Raw genomic sequence first — 14,900 nt, forward strand, 5'->3', positions numbered from 1 at the left:
CAAATAACCAGTGGAACGACTTGCCACCAGAGGTTGTGGGTGCTCCATCACTGGAGGCTTTCAAGAAGAGACTGGACAACCGCTTGTCTGGAGTGGTCTAGGGTCTCCTGCTTGAGCTGGGGTTGGACTAGAAGACCTCCAAGGTCCCTTCCAATTATGTCATTCTGTTACTCTATTAACCCACCTCAGGACAGGCCATTGCCGAATGTCGGATGTAACCTGGCTTTGAAACAGGGGCAGAAAGATGTTTATTAGCAAGAGATGTTTTTCTGAGTTTTGTAGATATCCAAGAGATAGACAGAAAGCAAACCACTTCCAGAAATAGATGGTTGGGTGAGCTTGGAAGAGAGAATAATGGGATGGCTAAATTTGTGATGAGAAGAAGCAATGAAGCATCACCCAAGGGACGTTGACCATGTTGCATCTGCTGTAATCCAAGGTGCCTTGTTGGCCTGTGATATCCTTAGACTCTCATCCAGACCTTCACAGATCTTCACTGGCCTTTCCACATGCTTAGTGTCTCTGTGTCCTTCATCTCCTTTTGCTTACCATGTCCATTGTGTGTTTGGGGGGGTTTAAGCCCTCTCAGCTAACATCATCCATTGCATTCCCTTAATGACGGGGTGAGAAAGGAAGTCAGTCTATAGAGACATGGACTCAGGTTAATAATCTCTATCCAAGCTTTGCTACTCTACTCTACCCTTTGAACTTAAAGACTCTGGTCAGAAGGACCTCAACCAAGAAGCTTCTCCACCCATTTCTCAGGAAATGCTTTAGACTATCAGTTCCCCAGCAACTTACACCCAGCTGTGTGGAATGATCTACAGAGCCTCTTCAACAATCAAGAACTCCTGAACTGCAAGATAAGGAAGATCTCAAATCAAATAGATCTTTTTCAAGTTCTGTAGAAGCCACTCCACACACCCTTTTTTTCCCTGAAGTTTAGCAGGGAAAGTACGTTAGTGTTGAAACGTGGACATGAGTTCAACGTTAATCTAAAGCCCTATCTGCTCTTTTCCTCTCTCTTCTGACTCAGCTCGATGGGATAAGTCAAATTTCAACTGGGTGATCTTGAGCAGGGGGTTGGACTAGAAGACCTCCAGGGTCCCTTCCAACTCTGTTATCTCTGGGAACTTAAGCAAGTAGGTTGGAAAAAAATGTGTCCAGCTGGAAGAACTGGACAATACTGAAACGTCTGGAGAAGAACAAGGATTTCAATCTTTGGGCCTGGTGAATGCGTCTCGGTTTCTGATGAAGGCTACATTCAACTTGGGAGTCAGCCTTTTTACTTGAATTAAATGATTACTAAACAACGAGATTGCTTCAATGGTTTTATTTATTGCAGAGAAAGCACCCCTAAATATGGGCTCTCCTCGGCCAATGAATGCTACATTTTTTAAAATGAATTTTTAAATAGGACACGAGTTGATTTTGGGTGGCACCCAAATTAAAAAGCAAGTCCGTTGTTTTGTTTTTTTTAAAGGACACCAGGGATAATGTTGAAAATGTCACACTAAAATTGCTGACGAAGACGAGAAAATAAAGCCATTTGGATTAGAACTCCATAAAATACTACAGTGACAGTATTAATTAAGTACTTAGAAAAATATGGTGTCTTAATCTCAGCTCAGGGCCCAAATTTGGATATAAAAAGCACGTCGAATTCAATCTTTCTCAGCTGCTTCTTTAACTTATCTGCAGATCCGGGTAAGTCTATTTTCTTTCATTGATTCTGTCTTTTTTTTCCCCTGAGGAATGAGATGTCCCAAACCAGTTTTAATTTCAGCGCCAGGTACAATCTCAATCCAGATGTTTACTTTGATCCAAATCAAACTTTGCCCAAACTTCTTAAAGGGGGCTAGTTTGTGCAATGTTTGATCTGCATCAAACACTGGACAACTGTGGACAGAGATGGAGAAGATCTCCAGCTGGATCCTCCAAGGGTCAAGGGAGATATGATCCACCAGGTTCCAGGGGAATATCCTAAAGATAGAGAGTCCGACTTTCTTCACATACATTTTGAAGAGGAAGGGAGCAGCTGTTAAGAGGGGAGGGTGTGTCCATTATTTTAATATCCCCTTAAATGTCCTGGTCTGGTCATCAGTTTGAGGTTGCTGTGGCGAGAGGAACAGCAGCTAGTAGCAAAATGTCGTGGAGAAGATCTCTAGAACATTTGCTGGGGCTTCCTATTGACTTGCCCACTTCTGGGGAAGGAGACAAAAAAATATCCCAGAACAATTCTTCCATATGAGACGTTTAATCTCAACTGTGGTTTACAGAGAATCTGAGTTTTGGAAGCAAAGAGGACAGGAAGAATTTAAGTGGTGAAGATGACGTCCCTTCAAGAGGTTCCTTCTCTACATGAGCTTGCTAATATCAGATATCTAGAACTGGATTGGGATTGGAGTAATTTAAGACCCAACCAGTTGCAGGCTAGCATGAATATGTCCTCCAAGCTCTGGTGGTATCTCCAGAAGCTATCAAAGATGGACCTTACATATTTCTCTAATCAGGGAGTTCCTACTGAAAGAGCAGCTACTGTGCAAGTATGTAGCTTAGATCAGAAAGCAAAGTAGCTCAGTTGAGTTTCATGTCCTCTACTTCATTTCATCTCTGGTTTCCATGCTTTGTTGCAGCCAACCTCCATCACTTCACCATGGCTTGTTTCAACCCATGCTACACCATGCCAGGGGCCTTCTCAAACGTCGGACTTGGGTCTTGCAGAAGTGGACCCAGCTTCTCTGGTTGGGGTGGATATGGTTACGGTGGCTTTGGAGGAGCCATTGGTGGAGGGTCATCAGGCACTCTTGGTTTGACATCTGGAGCCAACTTCTCAAGAACGAGCCAGCTTCCACCATCGGAAATAGTGATCCAGCCGCCCACCTGTGTGTTGTCCATTCCTGAACCCGTTGTCTCTGCAATCATGCCCCCCAAGATACTCAGTAGTTCCTCACCCTGCTCTTATGGATCCTCAGGTTATGGCTATGGGTCAGGTTCAATGGGAGGTTGCCTCAGAGGTGGTACCATGGGTGGCTTTCAAAGCATTGGTCCCCCAAGGGGTCAGTGCAACATCTACCGGTATCCCTGCTAAATCACGATGGAGATTCCAAGAGAGAAGAACTTGGTTTCCACCCATGCGGATGACCTGGCAATGCCTCTAAGGAGTGAAAGGGTCAATATCTATGACCCATGGAGTTCTATTATCCATTTTCTTGTTCTTTTTTTTCCCTGTTCGTTCCCTTACTGCCTCTTAAATCGGTCAGGGACTTTAGTTTCTCCACGTTGTTTTAGAGAATACTGTCTACAAGGCGCCTTCCATTGTGGCTTCCCTTGATCGGCTGTCTGCTTGTAACGTGGGATGTTGGTTTCCTAGGTTATAATTCCTAATAAAATGTATTCAGCATCAGAGAAGCCATTTCCTGTCCTTCTTACGTGTCTGTCATTAAGATTTGGGAATTGCTGAGACAGAATTTGGGCTGATCTAACCACAAGCTCGGTTTTGAATATCTCCACTGGTTCCTAGGTCACACCCTTCCGTAGGACTAATAGTCCTATGACATCTTGAGAGCCATTTGTCTGAGTGGACTGAACAGCATGAACAGAAATAATACAAATAAGAAGGAATTAGAGAACAAGCAACGATTTCCATCCAGAGAGACAAATAACTTTAGAATTAGAATTAGAGAACAAGCCACGATTTTCTGAATAACTTAAGAATGAGAATTGGAGAACAAGCAACATTTTTTTTTAAATCCCATTGATATCCCTCCCTCCCTTCTCCGAAGACTCAGGGCGGCTTACAATTTAAAGCACAAATCAATGTGCTTAGCAATAGCCTTCATTCTATGTATATGCCTGCTTATTAGGGCTTTCGCCGCCCCCCCAAGCGGCATTTTTACAAAGTCAGCTTATTGCCCCCAACAATCTGGGTCCTCATTTTATCTACCTGGGAAGGATGGAAGGCTGAGTCAACCTTCAGCCTGGTGGGACTCGAACCTGCACTAATTGCAGGCAGCTGGTGTTACCTAAGGAGGCATTAGCCCACTGCTCCACCAAGGCTCTCCATCTGGAGAGACAAATAACTTTAGCTATTAAAAAGAACTGTGAGGATGGAGGAACATGGTGGAGATAACATTTGGATATGATTTTTAACGCTATTTTTTTCCTTTTAAAAGTGCAATAAACATGCCTATTGGTGGGTTGTGTCTTTTCCCAGGCAACCAACCCTCGTGCCTAGCAAAACTCCAGTTTACAAGATAATCGTGGCATAAACCACAAAGAGAGTAGCACGGTCTAGAAACCATGGTTCAATAAAGCCACATCTTAGCCCAACGTGTGAAGCAACCCTTGAGCAAAACCACGGTTAAAAATTGTGACATCTGTGGGGTGAAATTTGTCCCCGACACTCCATTGGTCTTTGAGAAAAGAACACACAAACACAGAGAGACAAACGGCGGCAGTCTTTAAAATAGATTTATCTTGATGCAGCCACCTGTTCCGCCACCAATTGCAATGACGGTAAATTATGACAAATTAAAAAGTCATTCCCGAAGAATTAATGCATTCTTTCCTTGTCTGGGAATCACCAGACTTCTTCCCTATGCACTAATTAAATAGTGAATTACACCCCAAACTTTTAACATTTTTATTCTCATTAGATCTCAATCATCAAAGGAAGCGCCTTCCCTCTCAGCAGAAAGACAGAGAGATCTTAAAATAGGGGGTTTTTTTCCTATGAATATTCATCTGTGCAAAACCTTTTATCTCTCCCTAGCTAAAAAACCTGTGTCGGCTGGAAAAAAAAAGAACGTAGGTTTTTAACTGATTGGCTGGTGCCAAAGCTTTCTTTTGCGACGCAATATTGTCGTCTCAGCACGAGAAGCATTTTATAGCATTTTATCGTGAGATACTAGAATTTTGTCAAAGGGAATGTCAAATAAAATCAAGAGAAGGCGACAGGGATACGGTTACTCATTATTTCCGGTGGTTAGAAAGATTTATAGAAGACAGAAGGATTAAGTTTTTTAAACACTGTTTGAAATAGGACTGAGCGCAGATGATGAACGTGGAATTGCTAGAATGGATAGGTTTTTTTTTATCGAAACTTGAAACCAAAGAATAATAAGTGGAAGAATGGATGATAGAGTAGGCTAAAAACTTATTACACGGAGATGGATCAATGGGGAAACGGGTGGCTGAAGACTTAAATGTACACTATTGGTGTCACCTTCAAGAGAATTTTTATAAAATGAGCTTTCAAGGGCTCTGCAAATTTACAAGAGGCCACAAGGTGGTTGCAGCAGAAAGATTGTGAAAAGCTAAAGGAATGAAATTGGGGAGGGGAAAGAGAGGGAGGGAGGGAGGAGATAAGTGGATCAGGCAGGGATGGATGGAGGGAGGGAGGGAGGGAGGGAGGAGAAGAGGGGAGAGGGAGAGAAAATGAGGAAGGGAAGAAGGAAAGAAAGAAAGAAGGGAGGGAGGGAGGGATGAAGGAAAGGGATGGGTGGATGGATGGATGGATGGATGGATGGGAGGGAGGGAGGGAGAGAGAGAAGAAAGGAGAGGAGGGGATGGGGAGGAAGGAAGGAAGAAGATAAGTGGATTTTAGGCAGGGATGGATGGATGGATGGATGGATGGATGGATGGATGGATGGATGGAGAAAGGAAGGAAGGAAGGAAGGAAGGAAGGAAGGAAGGACTCCCCCCCTCCGTCCAATTATGATGTCTCCCTACCATGATGGACAGTGGAAATATCAGCCCTGCTACAACCTCTGTAGTGAGAGTTATAGTGGCTGGCCTGGCCACAGATGTTATGGCCCCTGTGGCTATGGTGGCATAGGTGGTTGATGAGGTTCACGATGGGGAGATCCACCATGCTATCCATGAAATCTAAATTAAATTCAACAATTGATTCAAACCTTGGAATAGGATTCCATTTCTCTGCAGTTTTTGGTATGGCCACACTGTGGAAAGATATATATATATATTTAGATTAACTTTATTTTTATTGTCCCGTGTGGGTCAAGAATAACAGATCTGATGTATAAGGGCGCCATCTTTTCTTTTCCAGGTTAACATTTTGAACCCTTTACTATTATTCTATACTTAAAGAAAAAAAAATGTAAAGGGTGGCCCTCCTGTGGTCAACCCCAGCTATTGCACCTTCAAAAATGAAGGTTATGCCATGTTTCCTTGAACGAGCCACTAGATGGCGCTGCTTAAGCAACCAAAATATAGGCAAAGAGTCCCTTCGGAGAGGGGCAGTATATAAATCCAAATAAATCCAAATAAATAAAGTGGCACAATGCCAAATATGTCTCACACCTTATTTGTCAGTCCTGAACCAGTTTAGTCAGTATTCTTGAGCCTAATTTAAAAAGAACCAGAAGTATAAACCTGCACGACTTCCTAACAGCCACCAGGGGGCTGATTTTAACTGGCCAAAAAAGCCTGATGCCAAAATAGCACCATCCAGGGGTGATTATGGAGAAGTTCATTTACGTTTTATTTATATACTGTACTCAATTTTGCTGGATAATAATCTGCTTCCTTTGGTGTTAGTTCATTCAATAACCTTGTCACTAACTAGATGTTATACATTCTCCTGATCCAGTTAACAAACTCCTTAGATCAGATGATTCATATAGCAACAGGACAAAATAGTAGCCCAGACGTGTCAAACACAAGGCCCGGGGGCCGGATGCGGCCCGCGAAGTGGTTCCATGCGGCCCGCAAAGCCATCCTGGAAACAGTGAGGAAACGGCCCCCGCTGCCTTGGCCCTGGCCCAGAGACCCTCCTTCTGCCAGAGACCCTCAGATCTGTCCCACTCCTGCCCAGGCCCCCATAGGCACCCTTGATGCCAACGATGTAGAGCTGGCCACGCCCACCCAGTAGGCCATATGCACTCTAGCCACGCCCACCCAGTAGGCCACGCCCACCCAGGCCACACCCACCCGGCCCCCTGAGGGCAACCGCAATGCTGACGCAGCCCTCCGTGAAATTGAGTTTGACACCCCTGTAGTAGCCCATTTTCAACAGTAACTACAACTTTAATTAAAATTTGGAATTTCTACCTGTCTTTCCCCACCCCCCTTCCTTAAGGAAATATCATGCATAGGTTATAGAAATCTGTCCAGAATTACTAGTTGTGACTGTGGCTCTTGTAATAGGGGGGAAATAGGGTGTATAAATATTCTTTCATGCTGAACATAACAAACTACACAAGTTTTATAGCAACGGTTTTCTCAAATGTTTTTATTTGTAAAAAAAATCATAAATCATTGCCATATTTGGAGGCGTGAACTTATGTGGGGAAAATAAAGATATGTTTAAAGAAAAGAGATGTCAGATGAACAAGAAAAGAGCTTGGAACATTTTTCTACACACTCACACAGGACCTGCCGGCAAACCTTCTGAATAAATGTACAAATGGAAAATACGTAGGAATGGAAATTGATTCTCAAAACAAACCTCAATGGAGCTTTGCTTGCAAAGGGTGTGGAAATGCAAATTTTCTTTGATAGGCAGGTGGGGTTTTTTTGTCTCTAATGTTGGTTTGGAGATATATATATTTTTTCACTCCTGTCCACGGGAGATTTGCACACACATTCTCCCAGCATCACACTATGTGCAACAGAGAAGGCCGACAAACGGTGTCACAAAATTCTAGGAAGTGCAAATATATATACAATAAAAAAGATAAATAACTGCATTCCAGGTTGCCTATTGATTTCGGGGGAATGTCAAATGTTTCTTTGCAGAGGGAGAAAATCCTTCTTCTGTCCTTGACTGGGTCGAGAACACTTCCGCGATGTCTCTTCCTGGTGTTCAAAATGGCCAGTTGGTTGCTGAGGAATATTTCTTCCCGGTGCTTGAAATTTTGACAGTTTTGGACAGATGTTTCGCGGCTGGGGAGTGGGCGGTCTGGGCAAGGCTGGGCTGAGATCCCTTGGCCAAAGAGGGCCGAGAGCCCCTGAAGAAGTGAGTTTGGGAGGTTTTCGTTAGAAAGGAACGGGCCCCTCGCTTGATGAAAGAATGAGGAAGAGTCAGGAAGTTGGTGCGCGGGACCTTCGTGGCGATGACCCGTGAGCCTTTGGTGACCCGCGGTTGGGAGATCTTTGCTTCAGTTGGTGGTGGGTCGTTGGTCACGGGAAGATCTGAGTCTCTGGCTCTGCTTCCCATTGGGACCTTTGATGGATACTGCGTGGGCCTTCTGTTCCTCTGGGATAGGTCCTCCTTACTCGAGCAAAGCAAGGGCTCCTGAGAGGCGTAAAAGGTTGGTCGTCTGGAGACACGTGGGATCTGGGTTAAGTCTGGGTGAAGATCTCTGGAGGAATAGAGCACCGGTCCCTTGGTCATCCGAGGGACGCGCTCGGGAACCATACAAGGCAACGAACCTTTGTTGATGGGGCCGTGTGGGCCTTTCGTTGTGCCGTCATAGGCAGCCGTACTCTGAAATGGGTATGGATAGTCCTCTACATATGGCCTCGTCGGATTCCTGGTTGTTCTTGGTTTCAGACCCTTCTTAGGAAATGCGTCAAACTCAGCAGGGATGGTCCGGGGCTGATAGCCTGCTATGCGGGCCAGAGAGTAGGGGGTCACCCAAATCCCTCCTCTATGGAGCGGGATGTAGCTGGAGGAAATGAACTTTGACCCGTAGAGTGGAATATATTGGGATCCATATCTTGGAAGTCTTTTTTTCACAAACATTGGCAACGGGGGACCTATCGGCTTACAATGATAGGCATAATAGGGCATCTTTTCTCGGGGATAGCGACCCCTGTAGGAAGAAAAAAGGAACTGCTTAAACATTCAGCCCCCTGGTTTCATGGATTCATTCAATTAAACCAGCAATAACTATTCATTGATTCATCTTTGTTTCAGCGACCAAACATTGTTAAGGATGAACAGGCCAAGTCAGAAGAGAATTAACCCATTTTTTTGGGGGGGGGGGGATTTTCATAATCCTAATTCAGCCAAAAACCTCACCAGAGCTGGATTCCCACATGGACTCACACGGATAAAAATGAAGCAAGCATTCACACATTACGTGAATCCCGCTATTAACTGTGGGTGAAACCCTCTTAAAGTAGAGCTTGAGAATGTCTCACTCTTACTGAAGCACCCTGTTTTTGCTCGCTTTTTAAAAAAAATGGTTAGTAGCTTTTCCAGTTTGTAGTATTCCAGCCATATTTTATAATAATAATTCTTTTGAGAGATTAGGATATGAATTCTTTCCTACTTCTTCCCTTTCTCTTGTCAGTTGCGTCACTTGCAAAGCATGTTACAAGTGTTTAAAATCCATCCTTAAAAATGTGCTGAACAAAGATGAATGAATGAATGAATGAATGAATGAATGAATGAATGAATGATTAGATGGAAGGATGGATGGATGGATGGATGGATGGATGGATGGATGGATGGATGGATGGATGGATGGATGTTAAGGATGAACAGGCCAAATTGGAAGAGGATTCAGGGATCTACTTTTCCAATATAGCTCTTTCCCCCTTTTTTCCTGTCCCCCAACTTACCGGCGGGAAAACTGCAAGGGGTTATTGCGAATTCCATGGTCCATGTGCTCCGGAGCAGCAGCAAAATCTGTACCCTTTACAATGGAGTCTTTAATGGAGAAAAGAAAACACACACACACCATTGTGTTATAGCCAGGTTTCCCCCCAGGGTACTGACTCACAAACTCCACAACTCCAGCTTAACCTCATTTCTTGTGGTGGTGTGCACCCAGCCTAAATATATGGCTGTGCAAAAAACAACAACCAAGCAAAAAAAACCACCCTGCCTTCTGATAATATGTCGCCGACACAGATTCCACAGGTAAGCAAAGTTAGCAAGTAGGAAAAAAAGAGAGGGGGGGGAGAGAGGGAGGGAAGGGAAAAAATGGAATCCAAGCAATGGATCCCTCTTTTTGAGATCGAAGAGTAGATTTGGGATAGGAATCTGGGTTCTTTTTTAAAAAAAATCTTATTAGGACTTCTGGATTTCCAGATGTTAACATCTGGCGACTGTTGTGGCTTGAAAGCATTGCTGATCAATCACTGAAGATTGATGGGACTACAAATCCCATCATTTCGGGCCTTGGTTGGCCAGTGGTGAGTAACCGCCAGCACCCCATCCTGACTTAGTCTCTGCAGATCTCAGAAATAGCATCCTTGTGAATCTCAGAGAGGCTAAATTACAGATAGTCCTCATTTAGCAGCTGCCTCGTTTAGTGACCTTTGGCAGTTACGACAGTGATTTAAAAAATAACTTTGGGGCTAATCCTCTCGATGATCTGTAAAACCAAGGATAATTAAAACAAGAATATTAGCACAGTGGCAGTTTCCGTCTGCTTTTTCGGTCCCCATTGCTGTCGTTAAGCGAGACCTACCTACATAACGCAGAGGCAGAGATTGTGCATGACTTCTTTTCAAAATGTTCCTAATTTTATTAAAACTTTTTGGTGGGAGGGTCTCTCTCTGTCTCTGTCTCTCTCTTTCTCTCTCTCTATCTGATCGTCTCTTTGATCAAGGAGGAAGACCCCCCCCAAAAAAAAAACAATTTTGCAAGCATGGACTTGGAGAGGAAAATCAAAATGAAAAAGTTTTGGCTTCGGCTCCCAATTTCTGGCTCTCCACCATTATCCCAGCTAATTTTTTATTTTTAAATTAAAATTTTAAAATGCCTCATCCACCAACTGCCCCCCACCCAAAAAAGGAAAAAAAATAACCCTAGAAATATTCGGTCAAAACATTTGCATCCTTTGTTCTCATTTATCTTTTTTGTACCAGCCACCCTTTCCCTTCTCCCTCCCCCCCCCTGCAAAATGAAAGGGGGGAGAGAGAAAAAAGCTTCTAGGGTTCCCCGGGTGTGGAAAGCTAGCTTCTCAAGCTTTCTGGTCCCCGCCAAGGTTGGCCACGCACGAATCCTGCCGGGAGAGGCTGACTTACCTGGCTCACGGATGCCAGACTGGATGGAGAGGCCTTTGCTGTTGAAAGACCTGGGAGCACAACGAGCATTTTTAAAGTAGATTAAAAAATTTCCCCGGAGGGACATGAAGCATCCCTTGCTGGGAGGGACCTCCCTGCCAACCTGCCTATCATGACACCCCAAAATTTGCTCTGATCTTCCCATCTTTGGGCACGCCGATTGGCTGCTGAGTTAAAAATCCCTTTTATTGCACGGTGTGCCTTGCAAAGCTGCAAAGGAGGAATTTGTGTCAATGAAATAGGAGCAGCCGGATGCTGGCTCTGCGGGGGGGGGGGGGGTCCGAATTTAGTTGCTTCCCCCACACACACACACACACAGACACACACTTAATCCCAAAGGATAATCTAACTGGGTGGGAGAAATGCCCTGGAGATTCAGGACTCCTTGAGATGGGTGTCATTCGGTAAGCTGTCTCACAGCTTGTGGAGGAAATGGAAGTGGAACACATTTGTTGTTGTGATTTTACACAGCAGAGAGAGGCTACTTTTCAATGAGAAAACTCAGGGATGCTTTTTAAATTGGAAAGTTGTGTCACCAAATGATGGTGTTCCTAAAATCCTGTTTCTTCTTCACAACATGCCCTTAAAAGAACAAATAGGAAATTGCCTTCCATTCACCTTTCTTCTCCTTCCTTCCTTTCTCTTTCTTTTTTCTTTCTTTTTCTTTCCTTTATTCCTGTCCTAACTCCTTCCTTTCATCTTCCCTTCATCTAACTTCCTTCCCTCTCCTTCCCTTCCTCTCTCTTTCTTTCCTTCCTTCCTTCCCTCCTTCCCTCCCTCCTCTATTCTTTCCTCCCTCCTTTCCCTCCCCTCCCCTCCCCTCCCCTCTTTCAAATTCAAAGCCCATAAAAGGGCACAGATGCTCAAGAAAACTTTTTTATTATTATTTCTAGCTTTATTCTGGCCAAACCACAGATGCTCACCTTCTGAACTTCCCACTTTTTCTCCTTCCCAAATTATGTCAGTCCAGCACTTTCTAGCAGTGACAAAAATTACCAGTTGACAGAGGAGAGGGCGTGTGAAGAAAAAAACACACCAAAACTTGCACTCGTTGGACAGTTAAAACCACCAGAAGTTTCTCCTTTTTCCGTAAAAGGAAGAAAAAAAAATAGGCAAAGAAAAAAAAAGGCAGCCACACCCACTTTTTAAAACTCCCAAATAAATCGGTGGATATGCCAGCTAAACTTCATCACAGCTCTTGGAGTATTTTTCATTTTGCTTTTCAGCCAAACAGCCTTGAAAAGCAGGAAATGCGTTAACCACTGTGTTGGCTGCAAACTGCGTTGAGCCAAAGGCGTGCTGCAAAAGTATCTCCATTATTTTGCGCAAAGGATTTCCACTGGGTAATTAATGCATTTGTGAGTTTGCAAAAGAAAAAAGAGCAGCACACACACACACACACTTCCTTTGCTGGATTTAACCTTGTTAAATCTTATTGTGGACTGTTACTATGTAATATTACTATGTAATATCCAAGATGCAAACCCCTGTCCCATCTAGTCATGGGAAGGCTGGGGGAAAAACTGGAAAAATTAGGCAGGGAAAGGGGGGGGTCTGTTTTTTTTTCCTTTTTCCCCAAAGCCGTTTGGAGAAAAGTGGGGGGGGGAACCTGTTTTTTCCCCAATTTTTTTCCCAGTTTTTTTTCCAGGCCTTCCCATCTCTCCTTGCAAACTGGGTTGAGGACCGCTCTGTACAAAATTTGGACTTGGAAGATGCAAATTTGGGTCCCAGGACAAAGATTTCAGCTGGCCTGGCCTCTGAGCATGCACAGAGTACCTTTCTCATCATGTCCAGAGGCCACTGAGGAAATCTTGGTGACGAAAGAAGAAAACAAGGGGGGGGGGGTGGCTTAAAGTCGAAAGTTGGGATCAGCCCAAAAGTGAGCCAAACAGAAACATAAAGCAGAAGAACTAATATTTGGCTTCAAAATGTCTCGGTCCAGGAAATGATTTTCAAGTTCAGGAAAGTAAGATCCGAAAAGGAGAGAGGCCCACACCTGTTGTAACTACTGTGTAGACTTAAGTCTCGGATGCCAAACAAAGTATTGTGATCCTATCTTGCTTTTTTAATTAAATTTTGGCGAAGCCTCGGGAAATCTCTCCATCCAGAGGAATTTCATTTGTCTCTACAACCCAAACTGCTAATTAGGGCTACAATACGCATCCTTCTCATTCCCCGCCACCCCTTTTTTTGTCATAAAACAGGAGAATGAAAGGGTGGTTGATAATAACCTTGAGTTCACTCCCTTTGTTCTCCTCCACCTCCTCTTCTAATAACGAGGCTTGGAAGAAACAGTTAACAAGATTGTGGTGGCCATCCTAGGGATCCAACCCTGAATTAGAGCTTCGCGGGTGTAGCCTGGCCCAAGCCCTTTGCTTTGAAGAAAGTCTAGTCAATTTCGCTTGCTGGGCGGAAGAGAATAAACACCAGGGATTTGCTGAATTTGCATGAAGTCTGAGCTGGTTGAATTGTGTTTATTATTATTATCAGGGCTTTTTTTTGGTCATACAACGCTCAGAACGGAGTTCCGGCACCTTTTTTGGATGGAACCTTGCAGGGTAGGCAAGGCGGGTTGTATGACATGTGTGAGTTCCGGCACCTTTTTCTTTTTACAAAAAAAGCAATGATGATGATGATGATGATGATGATGATGATGATGATGATGATGATGATGATGATGATGATGATGATGATTCTCTACCCAGCGATATCAGAGAGCCGGCATGGGATACAGGACAAGAAGTTGGATTAGGACCTCAGAGGTGGTCTAGCTGACCTGGAATAGCAGCAGTAATAAAAGAACAACAGAAACGTGGGCGATGATGAAACCTGGTTGTTGGGAAAAAAAATTAAACCACAGCCTTAAGTTTTGAAAGGAGCAGCAGAATTGGCATGACCTGGCAAGAGACGGGCAGACTTGGGCGTGGGAATCGCTTCGGATAGATTCTGCAATCTGGATAGATTCTGCAATCAGCCCAGCTGAACTGGAGGAGGAGGAGGGGATTGCTTCACCACTGTCTGTCCTTCACAAACCCCACCGGGGATATGCTGACAAGGCAGAAGAGACCCGCAGAGTTGGCCAAAAGCAAACTTGGGTCTTGGCTCTTGTTGGACCCTTTTCGATGACTCGCGGACTTCAACTCCCAGAATTCCTCAGCCAAGCGACGGGCGGGGCTTCCCAGCTTCACTTCTTGCTCGCCTCTCCCAGCGCCGGCAGCCACGCTTTGCTTTCAGCGGCACCGACGGCAGCCGTGAGCGAGCAGCGCTCGGCTGACGACCCCCGCCGACCCTCCCTCAGAAGAGGGACGCTGTTTTTCCTCCCGGGTAAGACTGAGGGAACAAGGCAGTTGTGGGTCTGAATTGCGGATTAATGAGCTTTTTTTTTAAATTATTATTTTTGGCGTGGAACGATTCCTCCACTCACCAGCAGGGGGCGGCAGAAGAACACCAGGTCTACCGCTTCAGACCTCTAGAACAGGGCTAGGCAACCTTGGCTCTTTTATGACTCGTGGACTTCAACTCCCAGAATTCCTCAGCCAGCTTAGCAAAATGGCAAAACGATGAAATAAGCCAGGGGGGTGTGTGTCTTCCAACTTGGCCCTTTTATGACTTGTGGACTTCAACTCCCAGACTTCCTCAGCCAGCGTGCCTGGCTCAGGAATTCTGGGAGTTGGAAGTCCACGAGTCACAAAAGAGCCAAGGTTGCCTACCCCTGCTCTAGAATGTTCTTTCTCGTGCTGACCTCGTTATGTTATGGGGGAGGGGGAGGGCCCTATGGAAGTGGCACTCGTGTCACCACAGTAACCAATGGGTCAAGCCAGGAATGGTGGCTAGAAGGGTGGGTTGCATGAGCCAAGCCATTGACTTAGTTGACCTCTGTAGAACTAGCAAACTTGGAGGTAGAGGGACCACGA

The sequence above is a fragment of the Vipera berus genome (genome assembly GCF_964194415.1).
Source record: "Vipera berus genome assembly, chromosome: 16".
Taxonomy (NCBI): Eukaryota; Metazoa; Chordata; class Lepidosauria; order Squamata; family Viperidae; genus Vipera; species Vipera berus.